Source organism: Lithobates pipiens, unplaced genomic scaffold (genome assembly GCF_037356315.1).
Source record: "Lithobates pipiens isolate NorthernLeopardFrog02 unplaced genomic scaffold, aLitPip1_a1.2 Scaffold_13, whole genome shotgun sequence".
NCBI lineage: Eukaryota > Metazoa > Chordata > Amphibia > Anura > Ranidae > Lithobates > Lithobates pipiens.
In genome coordinates, this window is record NW_027507718.1 from 348,367,296 (window position 1) to 348,386,738 (window position 19,443).

Genomic DNA, 19,443 nt, shown 5'->3' on the forward strand with positions numbered 1-19,443 from the left:
CAGGGAGCACATCAGGTGTTCTAGGGGCATACATTTCAAATCTAATTTTACTACCTATTACAATTTTGTGAGGCTCTGTAGTGGCACGGATGATAACTGATGTGGCGTAGATGAGCATGAATGAGGCAAAAATGAGCCGTGGATGGGGGTGGCTGAACATGCATGGGGGTGCCTGAATATAGAAGGATAAATGAGGCAGAAATGGGCACTACAGATCCAGCCCACATCGCTGCTGCACCCGATCTCTCCCCTCTCACTGTATCGATCGGTACGGAGAGGGGAAAAGCTAAGCTGGGCATGCGCCGGTCCTCTGGACCCGGATATTCCCATGGGTGCGCGGGAGCAAGATCCTGGGAGGACGTCATAGTACGTCGGAGTTATCCGACCATGCTGCAGCGATTTTTCTTTTTTTGGAGTAGGAATACATATTTTAAAAGACTTTCAAAATCAGAGTTTAGTGTCACTTTTAAAGCCCTGTACACATGGGCCGAATGTCAGAAGACATCAGCCAGTTAAAAAAAATAAAAAATAAAACACACCGACATTCGGCCGGTGTGTATGCTACCCTGTCCAACAGAAGCCGGCCATTTGGTTGGCTTCTGTCAGACGAGCATGCTGAAAAAAAGGAGCCAACCGACTCTCGATCAGCGGCAATTGGCAATCAGCGCAGATCGCCAATTGGAGTGTTCTGGTGCGGAGGGCCATCCGTGGGGGAGATCGCTAAACTAACTTCACATAGTTAGTACAGCAGCTCTAACCGGAGCTGAAGTTTTTTTTGTTTAACCCACTGGGTTGATTGAAAAAAAAAATGTGTGCCAGGCTTAAGCCCAGTGGGCTTAATGGAAAAAAAACTGACAGTTCAGGAGGAGCTGCTGTACTATCTGATGTTAGTACAGCGCTCTTCCCTGCTGTGATACCGTGTTCAGACAGGGGGACGCCCCCCTACCCCTTGCCTGCCAGAACACTCTGGTCAGCACACCTTTTTTGGTCATGCCCTCTTTGACAGAAGCTGGCTTTCATCGGACTGGCTGCAGTACACACGGGTCGAATCCCCCCCCCCGACATTCGGCCTGTGTGAACTAGGCTTCAGAGCCCCCTTCCCATCCAAGTATGAAATAATTTGGCTATAACACAAACATTAATACAATCATTGCATTGCTTTATTCAAAATTATTTTTTAACACTCGAGAGTCTATTGTTGTTCTCTCTAAGTTAATAAGATACCATAAAAAAACAAAAAATAAAAAATAAACACACACACAGGTCTGTTACATTACTGGGAGCACTGGGCAGGGTGGTCAAACTCTGGTACCCACATAGTCCTATTCAGACAACCTGCTCAACCATTACAAGGTTAGTGGAAGGAAGACCATGAAAATGTGAGTTTAGTATAACTGGCCAAATTCATGAAGCTTTACACAAGGATGATAAACTTTATTTTAGCCCATTTATCAATCATTTTTTTTTAAATTAGGTTCCTTATACTGATATTAAAGTTTTGTAAGCTGAGCCACATAACTGGCTGAATAGGACTTCAGTGGGGATTTCCAGATACAAAAGTGACATCACGAGCCTCATATCTCAATGATGTTACAAGTCTCCAGCTCCTGATGTTTGGCCAACAATGACCTCACAGTCCGGAAACTGGTACACACATTCGACTAAAGAACATTTTGAAACAACGGACAATTTAGTGCAAAAGAGTCTGAATTCACATTATTCCAGTCAGAAAAGGTTGGTACAACAACATCTTTAATTATAGAGATGCTACTTCTTTATACATTGTGTGGTGCCCAGTCTGGGAAGGTGTCTAGATCAAACACGGGTATTCCTCAAGCATAAAGTCCAAAACATAAAACGCCAGCTGGCTGATGAATTTTGTCCCCAGTTCAGCTTTCATCTAAAAAAAGAAAATAAGGAAACAAAGATAAAGTATTAGAGCAAAGCCAATGTACACCATGTTCAAATACAATATATCAAAAGCTGCAATTGTGTCTAAATAGAAGAGGGGTGTGTATAGTTATTTGAATGTTGGTGTCCTTTGTGCATTTCTTCCAGATCTGTGCAGTAATCCAGCATGCAACAACTGCTGCACTTTCCCCTGTTCAGGAGCTTCCTATAATAAAAACCAGTCAGCGCTGCTCTCTCGCCCCGTTCAGGGTGACTGGCCTGGTGTCTGCCCCCCCCACCCCCTGCAGTTTCTTGCAGGCAGCCTGTAGTTTAAAGTGATTCTAAGAGGCAGAAGGTTTTTCAAAGCTTCTTTAAAGGCTGCCCGGGGACTCTGCTTCCTCATTGGCTGAGACAACAGCGGGCGCCATTGGCTTTCGCTGCTGTCAAAGTCAGTCGGCCAATGAGTAGAGAGAGAGAGGGGGGGACCAAGGCCAAGCGCCGCTCTGCGTCTAAATGGACGCACAGAGCAGGGGCGAGGAAGCAAGCCTACTCGGGTGCCCCCACAGCAAGCTGCTTGCTCTGGGCAGGAGGGAGGAGCCAGGAGTGCCAGCAGGGGATCCGAGAAGAGGAGGAACAGGACTGCTCTATGCAAAACTTCTTCACAGAGCAGGTAAGTATAACACAAGTATAGCATAACTTTAAGGATAAGTCCATCTTTGGGAACATGTGCCACACGTTTTTAGGGTGGAACATGTAACATGTTCCCAATTCTGTAGCCGCTGCCCAATTCCCCCTCCCTGTGACAGCAGTATGGGGAGAAGTTCCACGTACTATTGGTTAGTTTTTCAAAATTAGCACAGCCATGCGGGGCTCTGCCCACACAGCTGCATCATTTTTTCTTAGAGTTCTGTGAATGAACTACAAGTACCGACATTCTTTGCGGATGTCGGCTTGTAATTCTCAATGAACAACTACAGTGCTGTGGAGCTCTCTAGGTAGTTCATCGATTCTTCCTCTCAGTGTATCTGCATTGCCCATACGGGATGTACGGGCACACAAATGCACTGACAGGTCTGCAGGAGACCTGCACAGAACCAGCAATCTGCTGATCGCTAGTGCAATGTTTTTCAGGCTCAAATATATATATATATTTTTTTTTTTTTAAAGCACTTTAACCTGCAAAAAAATGTTTTTTTCTTTTTAAAGTGAACTAATTTGAACAATTTTCAGCCCAGGTGTATTTTAGCATTCCTTGCCTACATGTAAAAATCATAATTTTTTGCTATAAAACAACTCCAAAGAACCCCCAAACATATATTTTTTAGCAGAGATCCCAGGGAATAAAATGGCGGTCAGTGCAACTTTTTATGTCACACGGTATTTGTGCAGCAATTTTTCAAAATGCCTTTTTTTTTTTAAAAACTGTTTCTTGATTAAAAAAAATAAAAATAAATATAAAAAACACACACACACACACACACACACACACACAAGCATTATGTTAGCCCAATTTTTTTGTATAATGTGAAAGATGATGTTACGCCAAGAAAATAGATACCCAACATGTCAAATTCGGTACTTAATCTCCATAGGCAACATTTTACAAATGTTTACAGGTTACCCGTTTATAGTTACAAAAGAGGTCTTGGGATAGAATTATTGCTCTCACTACAACATTCATGGCAATACCTCATATGTGTGGTGTGAATGCAGTTTTACATATGTGTTCACTTCTGTGTGTGGGACCGGGGTGTTCCAAAAAAAAAAAAAAAAAAAAAAAAAAAAAATTATATATATATATATAAATATATATATATTTTTTTACTCTTAAAAAAAAAAAATATTGAAAAGGAAAAAAAGTGTAATCACTTTTATTCCCATTACAAGGAATGTAAACATCCCTTGTAATAGGAATAGTGCATGACAGGTCCTTGTTAGAGAGAGATGTGGGGTCTATAAGACCTCAGAAAAAAAAAAAAAAAAAAAAACACACAATCTCAGCCGTTTCCGTTAAAAACACAGTAGTGTTTACATTTGCCGAGGCCGGAAGTGATGTCTTAACGTCGTACCCGGCCTCCGAAGGTCATAGAGATGGCCGGGGACCATCTAGTCCTTGGTCAGCTCTATGGTAAACGGCCCCTCCTGCCACCTGTAAAAACAGCCACTATGATTGTTTTTACTGTGCAGGGAATCACTGGCAGAAAAAAAATATCTGGATGATGCCTGCAACTCCATCATTCAGATATCTCCACTCAAAGTCCAGGACATCATATGACGGCCTTGTGCGGGAAGTGGTTAAGGACAGCTGTGCCCCTCCCAAAGCTCTGCTATCTGTACAGGATACATGCAGTACAATGATGGTGCCAGCACTACTTTTACAAGGTAAAATTGAGGTTTGCAAAGACCTTTGGTGCACACAAAGCGGCTATTGAGGAACATATTGAAAAAAAAATGTAGTTTGTTCTGCACTCGTGTAACCCGTTTTTAGCAGACAGTGGGCTGAAGTCCGCTGTCAGCTGACGTCACAGAACCGGTCCAGGCAAGATCGCGACACTGGAGGCGGGATCCGCCCACAAACCTGGACCAGCACCCGGCTTAGCCTCTCAGCGAGCCACTTAAAGCCTGAGCCGGCCGCTCCCTTCCAATCCACAGCCCAGCACTACAGTGAGCAGTGACTGAGCTCTCTACTCAGGGAGCTGTAAGAAAAGAGCGATCTGCGGTGTTAGATCTCTCAGTTCTCAGTGTTAGAGCCGGCGGGGGAGCGATGCAGCATCCACCTAGGTAAGTATAAATCTGCAAAAACCCCAAACCCCATACTTCTCTTTTAAATGCATGTCACAGCCACCATAGTTTGCCACTTAAAATGTTGGCAATGTATAGAGAATATGTCATTATGATATCCAGTGTTAGACGTGGATTGGCAGCAGGCAAAAGGAACGCACATGAGGCACTTTGGTTTCTTCAGCCCTTATCCAATGAAAACAAAGTTTAGTTTAATTTTAAATCTGAAATCTAGGCAGATATTAAAAGACAAGCATGAATGCAGTTCTGTAATTAATATATAAGTAAATGTATTTTTAAAATTTCAAGGAGTGTAAGGACCTAAATCTGAGCTGGTGTCGGCCTATTGCAGTTTCTGTACAGTAAGTATGGAGTGTGATAAGAATAAGCAGCACAAGCAGCCAATCAGTTCATGTGCCAACAAGAATGTTGTTAGGAGAAAGCAGCGTGAAAGATTAGCTCATCGCTGTGTTGCTTCTCTTTTCACTGTCCAATCACAGGGGGTCCAGGGTGATCTGGGCTCAGAATAAGTGGGTTGAATGATGCTGGACATCAAACTCAGGTCATCTTGTGGCAGAAAAGACGTACTTACAGGGGAAATTCTCTGGATTGAAAGTGAATATTGCTACAAAAGCGGCTTCATTTTTGCCTGAAGTTTTGCTTAAAGCGGAGTTCCACCCATATAAAAGTCAGAAGCTACAAAAAGTGTAGCTGCTGACTTTTAATAATCAGATACTCACCTGTCCCACGGTCCAGCGATGTGGGTGCAGGAAACCTCGTTCCTCTCCCCCTCCTCTCCACAGTGCCGTCATTCTGTGGGCGCCCGGCTGTGCCTTCACAGCCGGGCACGCACTGGGCATGCACAAACATTTAAAAAAGGGAAAGATCAAAGCTGATATTTTCCAGTTCCACCAGGTGGCAGCACATTACCAAAGTTTTTCAGTGCCAATGCTACTAGGAAGCCTGGGGGCTGCTTGTTATGATGTCTAAAAGGATAAACAATATTATTACTTTAGAACAGTTCACTAAAATTGTCTGTTTCATAATTCAATAAAAGCTTTCTCGGCAACAAGCGCGCACTTACTTTTGCACTCCTGTGACCCGGAGTCGGCTTATTATGGGCTATTGCCTGCTGTCAGCGAACATGGCAGGGAAGTTACAGCCTCTGGAAGGATCCCGACCATATTGTTGGGATCCACCCAGCTTCCTGATCAACAGCTTGCTCTGAATCTTAGAATACAGCCAAGAGCTGCAGCCAGCTGCGCCCACCCCTCTTCTTGGAGGAGTCGGAGGAGAACTGAAGTTTTCCCATCTTAACCGCATGCCGACCAGCCGCCGCAGTTGTACTCAGCAGTTGTTGGCTCAGCTGTGCGAATCACCGTTTTGCTACGTTGGTAACATAAACGGCCACTAGGGGGGACGTGCGCACCCAGCTCGCTCCCCGAGCCGCTCGGGGCACACGGAGAACCGGGAGCTGTGCATGTAAACACACAGTTTCCGGTTCTCTGAGCAGGGAACTGACAGATCGTCTGTACACACAGAGTATGGACAGCGATCTGTTAGTTTCCCTGCACAGTCCCATCCCCCCTTCAGTTAGAACACAAAATAGGATACATATTAACCTCTCTCCTGCCCCTAGTGTTAACCCCTTCACTGCCAGTGACATTTTTACAGAAATCAATGCAATTTTAATCGCACTGATCGCTGTATTAATGCCAATGGTCCCAAAAACGTGTCAAAATTGTACGATGTGTCCGCCATAATGTCGCGGTCATGATAAAAATCGCAGATTACCGCCATTACTAGTAAAAAAAAAAAAAATTTATGAAAATGCCATAAATCTATCCCCCATTTTGTCTATAACTTTTGCGCAAAACAAATCAATAAATGCTTATTGTGATTTTTTTTTACCAAAAATATGTAGAATACTTATCGGCCTAAACTGAGGGAAAAAAAAAAACTCCAGGCTACTTTGTAAAAAAATTCAGCAGCTACAAATTCTGTAAATGCAACATTTAAAAAAAAAAATAAAAATAAAAAAAATAAGGACACTTACCTGTCCAGGGATCCCGCGATGTCCTATCCTGAGCCAATTCTTCAACTGGCTTTGGGTGCAGGCGCCAACACCTCTGGTAAGGGAAACAGGAAGTGAAGCCTTGCAGCTTTACAGCCTGTTACCTCCTGTGCATGCGCGAGTCACGCTGTGCCTTGTTAATGGTCCCGCAGTCTTCTGGGACCTGTGTGTAGGATGGGTAGGGGGCGAAGTTCCGGGTAAGTTCGCCATGGTGATCTGAGCCAGAAGTGGGAGCAAGTACTTGTCTAAACCAGGTAGCCCCCCGCCGCCCACAAAAGTGCCAAATGTGGCAGTGGAGGATGCAAACAAACAAAAAGGAGCTTTACCCTTTGGGTGGAGCTCTGCTTTAAATCCCGTATAAAGGTTTGTTTTTTCTTTTTATATACCCCAAACTTCTCCTATCAAGATAAAAAGCCTTCTCTGTTCAGCAGCCCCCCCCCCCCCAGCCCCCCTAATACTTGCCTCGGGTCCCTCTAAATCCACCAAAGTTGCAGAAGTGTCTTGGCTGCCCAGGACTCCCTTCCTCATTGGCTGAGACAGCAGAGAGGACAGACATTCTAATTAGTATTAATCACTTCAGCTCTGGAAGGTTTACCCCCCCTTCATGACCAGGGCAATTAACTGACAATTGCGCGGTTCTGCGACGTTGCACCTAAACAAAATTGACATCCTTTTTTCCCACAAATAGAGCTTTCTTTCGGTGGGATTTGATCACCTCTGCGGTTTTTATTTTTTGCGGGAAAAAAAAGAATAATAGTTTTTACTTTCTACTATAAAATATATACAATAAAAAGATGTAAAACAAAACAAACAAAAAAATCAAATTTTTCTCATTAATTTATTGGAATATATATTCTGCTACATCCCAATAAGTGTATATTGATTGGCTTGCGCAAAAGTCATAGCGTCTACAACTATGAGATATATGATTTAGTTTTTTTGCTTTTTTACTAGTAATGGCGATTTTTTAGTGGGATTGCAATAGACAAATCTGACACTAAGGCCCCTTTTACCTGAAAGTTGTGCAATTTTTGCCACGACTTAAAGCAATGCCTGTGTAATCTTTAGGTCTATGGACCTCAAGTCGGACCAAAGCAGGGCAGGGACTACTTTAAAGTTGCACAGATATGAATGGTACTCATTGGAAATCATGGGGTACGACTTGTCATGCGACTTTGTAGTCCCAAGTGTGAAAGGGGCCTAAGGTCTTTATCACACTTGTGCGACTTTGGACATAGGAATCACATGACAAGGCGTACCCCATGATTTCCAATGATCATCATCCATATCTGTGCAACTTCAAGTTGCACCAACTTCAAAGCAGTCCCTGTACTACTCTCTTCAACTTTGATGCAAATTGACATCCGTAGACATTAAAGCGGTTGTATACCCGCTAATGTTTTTTTTTTGCCACCTGCAAAGGAAATGGCATAATGAGCTAGTATGCACCGCATACTAGCTCATTATGAAATACTTACCTTAGAACGAGGCCCGACATCTGGCCCGATCCACGCCGAGGGAGCTGACATGCCCCCTCAGCGTTTCTTCCGGGTATCGCGGCTCCGGCGCTGTGAGTGGCCGGAGCTGCGATATCGTCACTCCCGTGAATGCGCACGGGGAGATTTCATCCCGGTAGGGTCCGGCGACTGCCGGGCTTTCAGCCGAGTATCCCCTTGTGCGCATGCGCCGCTGCAGTCAGCGGCGCATACCGAGGGGAATATCTCCTAAACCGTACAGGTTTAGGATATATTTTTTTACCTACAGGTAAGCCTTATTATAAGCTTTCCCTGTAGTAAAATAAATTACTATACAACCACTTTAAGTTACACAGGCATTCCCTGAAATCGCATTCCCTGAAGTCGCATGAAAATCGCACAACTACCAAGTCGGATGAAAGATCTCACTTTTTGGGGACCAGTGACACTAATACAGGGCAAAAAAATGCTCGGTATTAATGACACTGACAGAGAAGGGGTTAACAGTGGCCGCGATCAAAGCATAATATGTGCTCGTAGGGAGTGCTTTATACTGTGTGTGGGGGTGGGGTGGGGGTGCCTTGACTGGAGGAAGACAGATCACATGATCTCCATCATCCTCTCTGAGGGAATGGCGGTCTGCCTCTCCTGAGAACGATCTGTGTGTCCCGGTGGACATCACATCCACTGGACCCGCTGATTGGCTTCCGCCGTGTCCAATCACAGCGGGAGCGGGTTCACTGGCGGTGCACGCCCCTGATCCAGCGCACAGAATCATGTACAGGTATGTGATTTTGTGTAGGCTCCATATCAGAGTAATACACAATTACTTCTCTCTCCTCCTTTCTTTATACACAGATTTCTCTTCTATCTCTATCACTACTGGCTGCATCTAGTGCAGATTTATGGACATACCTGAGGACTGTGTGTATATAAAACCTCTAGAGACGGTATATACACCCCATATCATTATCACCTATATACAGTCTACTTGTATAATATCAAGGTCTCCATATATGGCTGAGAACAATTGTATTTTATCTCCAGGGCTCTCCTCTCCCCCCACTTTTTCTCACCAAGCTCCTTTCACGTTTTAGTCAATCAGATGGAGGTCCCTCCCCTGTCACCTTTCTTTTTGGTGTCAGCAATGATTCATGCAGATATCAGAGGAACGAGGCAGTAGACAGAAATGAGCCTTAGGGTGCTTTCACATGGGGAGGATCAGTGCTGATCCACCCCGTGGATATCCGCTTGCTCAGCGGGGATTGCTGGAGTGATCTCCGCTGAGCAGGAAGATGACAGGTCTGTCTCTGCACACTGCGCAGGGGACGGACCTGTCACAGCGCCGCTCTCCCCTATGGGAGATCGGGTGACTACGGACCACAGTGTGAAAGGGGCCTTACTGCTCTGGACTGAGACAAGTACACACTATAGAGGGATATGCTTTGATCAGATTTCATTACAACCACTTCAACCCTCCAAATTAGCAGTCATGGAAGTGTCATTTATCCATCCCCACATTAGATGTCTGTGGCAGGAAAAAGGTGGGGTAAGACTTGCTGGTACACAGACTGGGGGGGCAGATGACACAACGCGGCTGGGGAAAGGGGGGTTTGGCAGATGACAGAACATGGCTCGGGGGGGGGGGGGGGGGTGGGGGGCGATGACAGAACACGGCTCGGGGGGGGGGGGGGCGATGACAGAACACGGCTCGGGGGGGGGGGCGATGACAGAACACGGCTCGGGGGGGGGGGGGGGCGGAGCGATGACAGAACACGGCTCGGGGGCGGAGCGATGACAGAACACGGCTCGGGGGCGGAGCGATGACAGAACACGGCTCGGGGGGGGGGGGGGGGGGGGAGCGGATGACAGAACACGGCTCGGGGGCGGAGCGGATGACAGAACACGGCTCGGGGGCGGAGCGATGACAGAACACGGCTCGGGGGCGGAGCGATGACAGAACACGGCTCGGGGGCGGAGCGATGACAGAACACGGCTCGGGGGCGGAGCGATGACAGAACACGGCTCGGGGGCGGAGCGATGACAGAACACGGCTCGGGGGCGGAGCGATGACAGAACACGGCTCGGGGGCGGAGCGATGACAGAACACGGCTCGGGGGCGGAGCGATGACAGAACACGGCTCGGGGGCGGAGCGATGACAGAACACGGCTCGGGGGCGGAGCGATGACAGAACACGGCTCGGGGGCGGAGCGATGACAGAACACGGCTCGGGGGCGGAGCGATGACAGAACACGGCTCGGGGGCGGAGCGATGACAGAACACGGCTCGGGGGCGGAGCGATGACAGAACACGGCTCGGGGGCGGAGCGATGACAGAACACGGCTCGGGGGCGGAGCGATGACAGAACACGGCTCGGGAGCGGATGACAGAACACGGCTCGGGGGGGGGAGCGGATGACAGAACACGGCTCGGGGGGGGGAGCGGATGACAGAACACGGCTCGGGGGGGGGAGCGGATGACAGAACACGGCTCGGGGGGGGGAGCGGATGACAGAACACGGCTCGGGGGGGGGAGCGGATGACAGAACACGGCTCGGGGGGGGGAGCGGATGACAGAACACGGCTCGGGGGGGGGGAGCGGATGACAGAACACGGCTCGGGGGGGGGGAGCGGATGACAGAACACGGCTCGGGGGGGGGAGCGGATGACAGAACACGGCTCGGGGGCGGAGCGATGACAGAACACGGCTCGGGGGCGGAGCGATGACAGAACACGGCTCGGGGGGGGGGGGGGCGATGACAGAACACGGCTCGGGGGGGAGCGGATGACAGAACACGGCTCGGGGGCGGAGCGATGACAGAACACGGCTCGGGGGCGGAGCGATGACAGAACACGGCTCGGGGGCGGAGCGATGACAGAACACGGCTCGGGGGCGGAGGGATGACAGAACACGGCTCGGGGGGGGGGGGCGATGACATAACGCGGCTCGGGGGGGGGGGGAGCGATGACAGAACGCGGCTCGGGGGGGAGCGATGTCAGAACACGGCTCGGGGGGGAGCGATGACAGAACACGGCTCGGGGGGGGAGCGATGACAGAACACGGCTCGGGGGGGGGGGTGACAGAACACGGCTCGGGGGGGGGGGGGGGGGTGACAGAACACGGCTCGGGGGGGGGGGGGGGGTGACAGAACACGGCTCGGGGGGGGGGGTGGTGACAGAACACGGCTCGGGGGGGGGGGGGGGTGACAGAACACGGCTCGGGGGGGGGTGACAGAACACGGCTCGGGGGGGGGGTGACAGAACACGGCTCGGGGGGGGGGGTGACAGAACACGGCTCGGGGGGGGGTGACAGAACACGGCTCGGGGGGGGGGTTACAGAACACGGCTCGGGGGGGGGGGGGGGTTACAGAACACGGCTCGGGGGGGGGGGGGGTTACAGAACACGGCTCGGGGGGGGGGGGGGGGTGACAGAACACGGCTCGGGGGGGGGGGTGACAGAACACGGCTCGGGCGGGGGGTGACAGAACACGGCTCGGGCGGGGGTGACAGAACACGGCTCGGGGGGGGGGGGGGGGTGACAGAACACGGCTCGGGGGCGGAGCGATGAAGGAACACGGCTCGGGGGCGGAGCGATGAAGGAACACGGCTCGGGGGGGGGGGGGAGCGGATGACAGAACACGGCTCGGGGGGGGGGGGGGAGCGGATGACAGAACACGGCTCGGGGGCGGAGCGATGACAGAACACGGCTCGGGGGCGGAGCGATGACAGAACACGGCTCGGGGGCGGAGGGATGACAGAACACGGGCTCGGGGGGGGGGGGCGATGACAGAACGCGGCTCGGGGGGGGGGAGCGATGACAGAACGCGGCTCGGGGGGGAGCGATGTCAAAACACGGCTCGGGGGGAGCGATGTCAGAACACGGCTCGGGGGGGGAGCGATGACAGAACACGGCTCGGGGGGGGGGGGAGCGATGACAGAACACGGCTCAGGGGGGGGGAGCGGGTGACAGAACACGGCTCGGGGGGGGGAGCGGGTGACAGAACACGGCTCGGGGGGGGGGTGACAGAACACGGCTCGGGGGGGGGGTGACAGAACACGGCTCGGGGGGGGGGTGACAGAACACGGCTCGGGGGGGGGTGACAGAACACGGCTCGGGGGGGGGGTGACAGAACACGGCTCGGGGGGGGGGTGACAGAACACGGCTCGGGGGGGGGGGTGACAGAACACGGCTCGGGGGGGGGGGTGACAGAACACGGCTCGGGGGGGGGGGTGACAGAACACGGCTCGGGGGGGGGGTGACAGAACACGGCTCGGGGGGGGGGGTGACAGAACACGGCTCGGGGGGGGGGTGACAGAACACGGCTCGGGGGGGGGGTGACAGAACACGGCTCGGGGGGGGGTGACAGAACACGGCTCGGGGGGGGTGACAGAACACGGCTCGGGGGGGGGGGGGGTGACAGAACACGGCTCGGGGGGGGGGGTGACAGAACACGGCTCGGGGGGGGGGGGGGTGACAGAACACGGCTCGGGGGGGGGGGGGTGACAGAACACGGCTCGGGGGGGGGTGACAGAACACGGCTCGGGGGGGGGGTGACAGAACACGGCTCGGGGGGGGGGGGGGGGGGACGGTGACAGAACACGGCTCGGGGGGGGGTGACAGAACACGGCTCGGGGGGGGGGGGGGTGACAGAACACGGCTCGGGGGGGGGGGGTGACAGAACACGGCTCGGGGGGGGGTGACAGAACACGGCTCGGGGGGGGGGGGGTGACAGAACACGGCTCGGGGGGGGGGGGGTGACAGAACACGGCTCGGGGGGGGGGGGGGGTGACAGAACACGGCTCGGGGGGGGGGGGTGACAGAACACGGCTCGGGGGGGGGGGGGGGTGACAGAACACGGCTCGGGGGGGGGGGGGGTGACAGAACACGGCTCGGGGGGGGGGGTGACAGAACACGGCTCGGGGGGGGGGGTGACAGAACACGGCTCGGGGGGGGGTGACAGAACACGGCTCGGGGGGGGGGGGGGTGACAGAACACGGCTCGGGGGGGGGGGGGGGGTGACAGAACACGGCTCGGGGGGAGGGGGGTGACAGAACACGGCTCGGGGAGGGGGGTGACAGAACACGGCTCGGGGAGGGGGTGACAGAACACGGCTCGGGAGGGGGGTGACAGAACACGGCTCGGGGAGGGGGGTGACAGAACACGGCTCGGGGAGGGGGGTGACAGAACACGGCTCGGGGAGGGGGGTGACAGAACACGGCTCGGGGAGGGGGGTGACAGAACACGGCTCGGGGAGGGGGGTGACAGAACACGGCTCGGGGAGGGGGGTGACAGAACACGGCTCGGGGAGGGGGGTGACAGAACACGGCTCGGGGAGGGGGGTGACAGAACACGGCTCGGGGAGGGGGGTGACAGAACACGGCTCGGGGAGGGGGGTGACAGAACACGGCTCGGGGGGTGGATGACAGAACACGGCTCGGGGGGTGGATGACAGAACACGGCTCGGGGGGTGGATGACAGAACACGGCTCGGGGGGTGGATGACAGAACACGGCTCGGGGGGTGGATGACAGAACACGGCTCGGGGGGTGGATGACAGAACACGGCTCGGGGGGTGGATGACAGAACACGGCTCGGGGGGTGGATGACAGAACACGGCTCGGGGGGTGGATGACAGAACACGGCTCGGGGGGTGGATGACAGAACACGGCTCGGGGGGTGGATGACAGAACACGGCTCGGGGGGTGGATGACAGAACACGGCTCGGGGGGTGGATGACAGAACACGGCTCGGGGGGTGGATGACAGAACACGGCTCGGGGGGTGGATGACAGAACACGGCTCGGGGGGTGGATGACAGAACACGGCTCGGGGGGTGGATGACAGAACACGGCTCGGGGGGTGGATGACAGAACACGGCTCGGGGGGTGGATGACAGAACACGGCTCGGGGGGTGGATGACAGAACACGGCTCGGGGGGTGGATGACAGAACACGGCTCGGGGGGTGGATGACAGAACACGGCTCGGGGGGTGGATGACAGAACACGGCTCGGGGGGTGGATGACAGAACACGGCTCGGGGGGTGGATGACAGAACACGGCTCGGGGGGTGGATGACAGAACACGGCTCGGGGGGTGGATGACAGAACACGGCTCGGGGGGTGGATGACAGAAACACGGCTCGGGGGGTGTGGATGACAGAACACGGCTCGGGGGGTGGATGACAGAAACACGGCTCGGGGGGTGGATGACAGAACACGGCTCGGGGGGTGGATGACAGAACACGGCTCGGGGGGTGGATGACAGAACACGGCTCGGGGGGTGGATGACAGAACACGGCTCGGGGGGTGGATGACAGAACACGGCTCGGGGGGTGGATGACAGAACACGGCTCGGGGGGTGGATGACAGAACACGGCTCGGGGGGTGGATGACAGAACACGGCTCGGGGGGTGGATGACAGAACACGGCTCGGGGGGTGGATGACAGAACACGGCTCGGGGGGTGGATGACAGAACACGGCTCGGGGGGTGGATGACAGAACACGGCTCGGGGGGTGGATGACAGAACACGGCTCGGGGGGTGGATGACAGAACACGGCTCGGGGGGGTGGATGACAGAACACGGCTCGGGGGGGGGATGACAGAACACGGCTCGGGGGGGGGTGACAGAACACGGCTCGGGGGGGGGGGGGGTGACAGAACACGGCTCGGGGGGGGGGTGACAGAACACGGCTCGGGGGGGGGGTGACAGAACACGGCTCGGGGGGGGGGGGGTGACAGAACACGGCTCGGGGGGGGGGGGTGACAGAACACGGCTCGGGGGGGGGGGGGGGTGACAGAACACGGCTCGGGGGGGGGGGGGTGACAGAACACGGCTCGGGGGGGGGGTGACAGAACACGGCTCGGGGGGGGGGGGGGTGACAGAACACGGCTCGGGGGGGGGGGTGACAGAACACGGCTCGGGGGGGGGGGGTGACAGAACACGGATCGGGGGGGGGGTGACAGAACACGGCTCGGGGGGGGGGGGGGTGACAGAACACGGCTCGGGGGGGGGGGTGACAGAACACGGCTCGGGGGGGGGGGGGTGACAGAACACGGCTCGGGGGGGGGGGTGACAGAACACGGCTCGGGGGGGGGGGGGTGACAGAACACGGCTCGGGGGGGGGGGTGACAGAACACGGCTCGGGGGGGGGGGTGACAGAACACGGCTCGGGGGGGGGGGGGGGTGACAGAACACGGCTCGGGGGGGGGGGGTGACAGAACACGGCTCGGGGGGGGGGGGGGGGGGGGGGGTGACAGAACACGGCTCGGGGGGGGGGGGGGGTGACAGAACACGGCTCGGGGGGGGGGGGGGTGACAGAACACGGCTCGGGGGGGGGGGGGGTGACAGAACACGGCTCGGGGGGGGGGGGGTGACAGAACACGGCTCGGGGGGGGGGGGGTGACAGAACACGGCTCGGGGGGGGTGACAGAACACGGCTCGGGGGGGGGGGTGACAGAACACGGCTCGGGGGGGGGGGGTGACAGAACACGGCTCGGGGGGGGGGGGGTGACAGAACACGGCTCGGGGGGGGGTGACAGAACACGGCTCGGGGGGGGGGGGTGACAGAACACGGCTCGGGGGGGGGGGTGACAGAACACGGCTCGGGGGGGGGGGGTGACAGAACACGGCTCGGGGGGGGGGGGGGGGGGTGACAGAACACGGCTCGGGGGGGGGGGGGTGGATGACAGAACACGGCTCGGGGGGGGGTGGATGACAGAACACAGCTCGGGGGGGGTGGATGACAGAACACGGCTCGGGGGGGGGGGGGGGGGGTGGATGACAGAACACGGCTCGGGGGGGGGGTGGATGACAGAAAACGGCTCGGGGGGGGGTGGATGACAGAACACGGCTCGGGGGGGGGTGGATGACAGAACACGGCTCGGGGGGGGGTGGATGACAGAACACGGCTCGGGGGGGGGTGGATGACAGAACACGGCTCGGGGGGGGTGGATGACAGAACACGGCTCGGGGGGGGTGGATCACAGAACACGGCTCGGGGGGGGGGGGGGGGTGACAGAACACGGCTCGGGGGGTGACAGAACACGGCTCGGGGGGGTGACAGAACACGGCTCGGGGGGGGGGTGACAGAACACGGCTCGGGGGGGGGGGTGACAGAACACGGCTCGGGGGGGGGGGGGGTGACAGAACACGGCTCGGGGGGGGTGACAGAACACGGCTCGAGGGGGGTGACAGAACACGGCTCGGGGGGGGGTGACAGAACACGGCTCGGGGGGGGGGTGACAGAACACGGCTCGGGGGGTGACAGAACACGGCTCGGGGGGGGGTGACAGAACACGGCTCGGGGGGGGGTGACAGAACACGGCTCGGGGGGGTGACAGAACACGGCTCGGGGGGGGGGTGACAGAACACGGCTCGGGGGGGTGACAGAACACGGCTCGGGGGGGGTGACAGAACACGGCTCGGGGGGGCCATGACAGAACACGGCTCGGGGGGGCCATGACAGAACACGGCTCGGGGGGGCCATGACAGAACAAGGCTCGGGGGGGGGGCTATTACAGAACACGGCTCGGGGGGGGGTGATGACAGGAGGGGAGGGGGGGTGATTAGTGAACACGGAGGGGGTGATTAGTGAACATGGAGGGGGGTTAGTGAACACGGAGGGGGGTGATTAGTGAACATGTTGGGGGGGTGATTAGTGAACATGGAGGGGGGGGGGGAATAGTGAACATGGAGGGGGGTGTTGAGGATGATTTGGGGTCTCCAGCTCTGTCTCCCCCCCGGACTTTCCTCCTCACCATTCCCGCGGTCTCCTCTCCCCCCCCCCCTCCTCTCCTCCTCACCTGCACAGCTCTGCGCCCCCCGGCCGCCATTTCTGCCCCCGCGGACCGTTCCTCTCAGCTCCCCCTCAGTAACAGTCTCTCGTCACTCCTCCATAGAGATTTCCAGTACTAAAGATGGCCGACGGGTGATGATGAAACCAAAAAATCACTGTCGGCTGATCGGGATAGGAGACACCTGTGGCGGAGATCGGTATTACAGCCGGAGAAGACAGAGATTGCCATCTTGTGGCCAAATTCAAGAATAACCATTAAAATCACCCAATACTGTTGAATTAGAATTAAAATCAATAAAATGATATAAAATTGATATGGGTTTGTGTTATATGACATAGTTGGTGTGAGGCGCATCAGGTCAGGTGCTTCAGTAAGAGGCGCTGTGATTGGTCACAGGTTCTTATTTAACTCCAGTCTGAGGCGGTCTCAGGTCACTTCTCCTTAGCGAGTTGACGGAGTGACATTCAGAGAGGATAGCTCCTGCATTTCACTGCGATTTTCAGCGACTGACAGCGAATAACTGCGATTTTTATCATTTTTATTGATATTTATCGCTATTACTAACCCCTATTATAATATTATTGTTAATATTATAATTTTTTAGCCTTTTTCAGGTATACAGGCATCCAACATCAACAGGATGCCTCGGCCTTCACGTCCCAGATCCCGGCGAAGGCGTTCACGTCAGGACGGCGACGAGTCACCAATCGCCCACCGGACGCGATCCAGAGCTCCACATCGGCGGAGACAGGAGGCAGAGCCACCCAGGAACAGGAGCCGTTCGCCAAGACACCGCGACAGGCCTGCTGAACATCTCCCAGCACCGCCGCCGGCCATGGAGCCGCGTGGCGAGGAGCAGGTAATCTGTATCATCTGTCTTGCAGGGTATGAAGGTGGAGAAGACACGACCACTCTGACCTGCACTCACCAATTCCACACGACGTGCATCCAGCGGTGGATGGAGGAAAGCGCAACCTGTCCACTGTGCCGGGCTGCTATCCCCATCCCCCAACAGGACCACGGCCATCAGGGGATCAACAACAGGTTTGACATTCAGGTTGATGAAAATGGTAATATGTGGTTCATTGACATTGAACAGCAGCTGATCCGCAGGATTGACTTGGAGTATGGACTAATGTGGCAAAGGTTCATTGAGAATCTATAGAGTAACATCTTTTTCTTTATATATACAGGATTGTAGTAGGTTTTTTTTTTTTTTTTAAAAAGGATAAAAAAACTAATTTATTTTTATAAATATATATATATATATATATATATATATATATATATATGATATATCAGATATATTTTCTTTTTATACAGTAGTTTAATAGTAGTTTTGAAAAAAAAAAGAAATTTTATAAATGTATATGTATAACGATAACAAATATTTTCTTTTTATACAGCATGCTTGTAGTAGTAATTGTAATTGTTTTTGCTTGTAGTAGTTTCATAGTAGTTTTGAAAAAAAAAAAACAAAAAAAAAAAAAAAAAATTGTGTATATATATATGTATAAATGCATAAGTATAACAGATATTTTCTTTTTATACAGCATGCTTGTAGTATTAAATGTAATTATTTATGCTTGTTTTAGTTTTATAGTAATTTTGAAAAACAAAAATAAAAAAACAAAAAAAATTGTTTAAATATATATGCATAAGTATAACAGATACTTTCTTTTTATACAGAATGCTTGTAGTAGTAATGGTAATTGTTTATACTTGTAGTAGTTTTATAGTAGTTTAAAAAAATAAAGAAAAAATATATTTTTTAGGGCTGGGAAATTTAAAGATTAATTCCTTGATTAATTGTTCATTTTTTTTAACGATCAAATTTTTTTTGATCGGAACTCACCTCTCCACCGGCTTCTGGGTCTTCAGGGAGTTCTGTCAGAGATCCGGTGACGTCACTGACATCAATGTCACCGGCCTCCTCCCCCCTTCCCCAAGTGCCTCTGTAACGACATATTTGGCGACCCATCGCAGTTTGCTACGGAAGTGACATTCCGTCACCGCCATCTTGCTACACCCCACACTCGTCCACAGTAAGGATACACAAAGAAGGGGGAAAGCGAACATGTTGTTGCACCCACCGGAGTTTCGCATTTTAGACGTATTTATAACAGGAAAGTCAGTTTATATAGTGAAATACAGGACTTAGAACTCCGTCTGACTGCTTAGATGTTGAAATTTAAAAGCAGCGAACTTCTGTCAGATTAGCAAACATGTGAGATGAGAAGGGTTGCCGCTGCTTTTAAAATTCAAGATCTAAGTAGTCAGACAGAGTTGTAAGTCCTGTATTTCACAATATAAACTGACTTTACTGTGCGTTATAATTAATTGAAATTAGTTGATTAAAAAAATAATCGATTAATCGAACACGAAAATTTTAATCAGTAACAGCCCTAATATTTTTATATATATATA

The 19,443-nt window shown here is 53.6% G+C and overlaps 1 long non-coding RNA gene across 1 annotated transcript; it reads right to left on the bottom strand.

The window, feature by feature from the left end:
• Positions 1-1,138: 1,138 nt before the first annotated feature.
• Positions 1,139-17,194, bottom strand: LOC143975099 (uncharacterized). Its single transcript, XR_013272324.1, has 2 exons — positions 17,023-17,194; positions 1,139-1,900 (listed from the first exon to the last, which is right to left on the bottom strand). It is a non-coding gene; the product is annotated as an uncharacterized LOC143975099 (long non-coding RNA).
• Between the last annotated feature and the right edge of the window lie 2,249 nt (positions 17,195-19,443).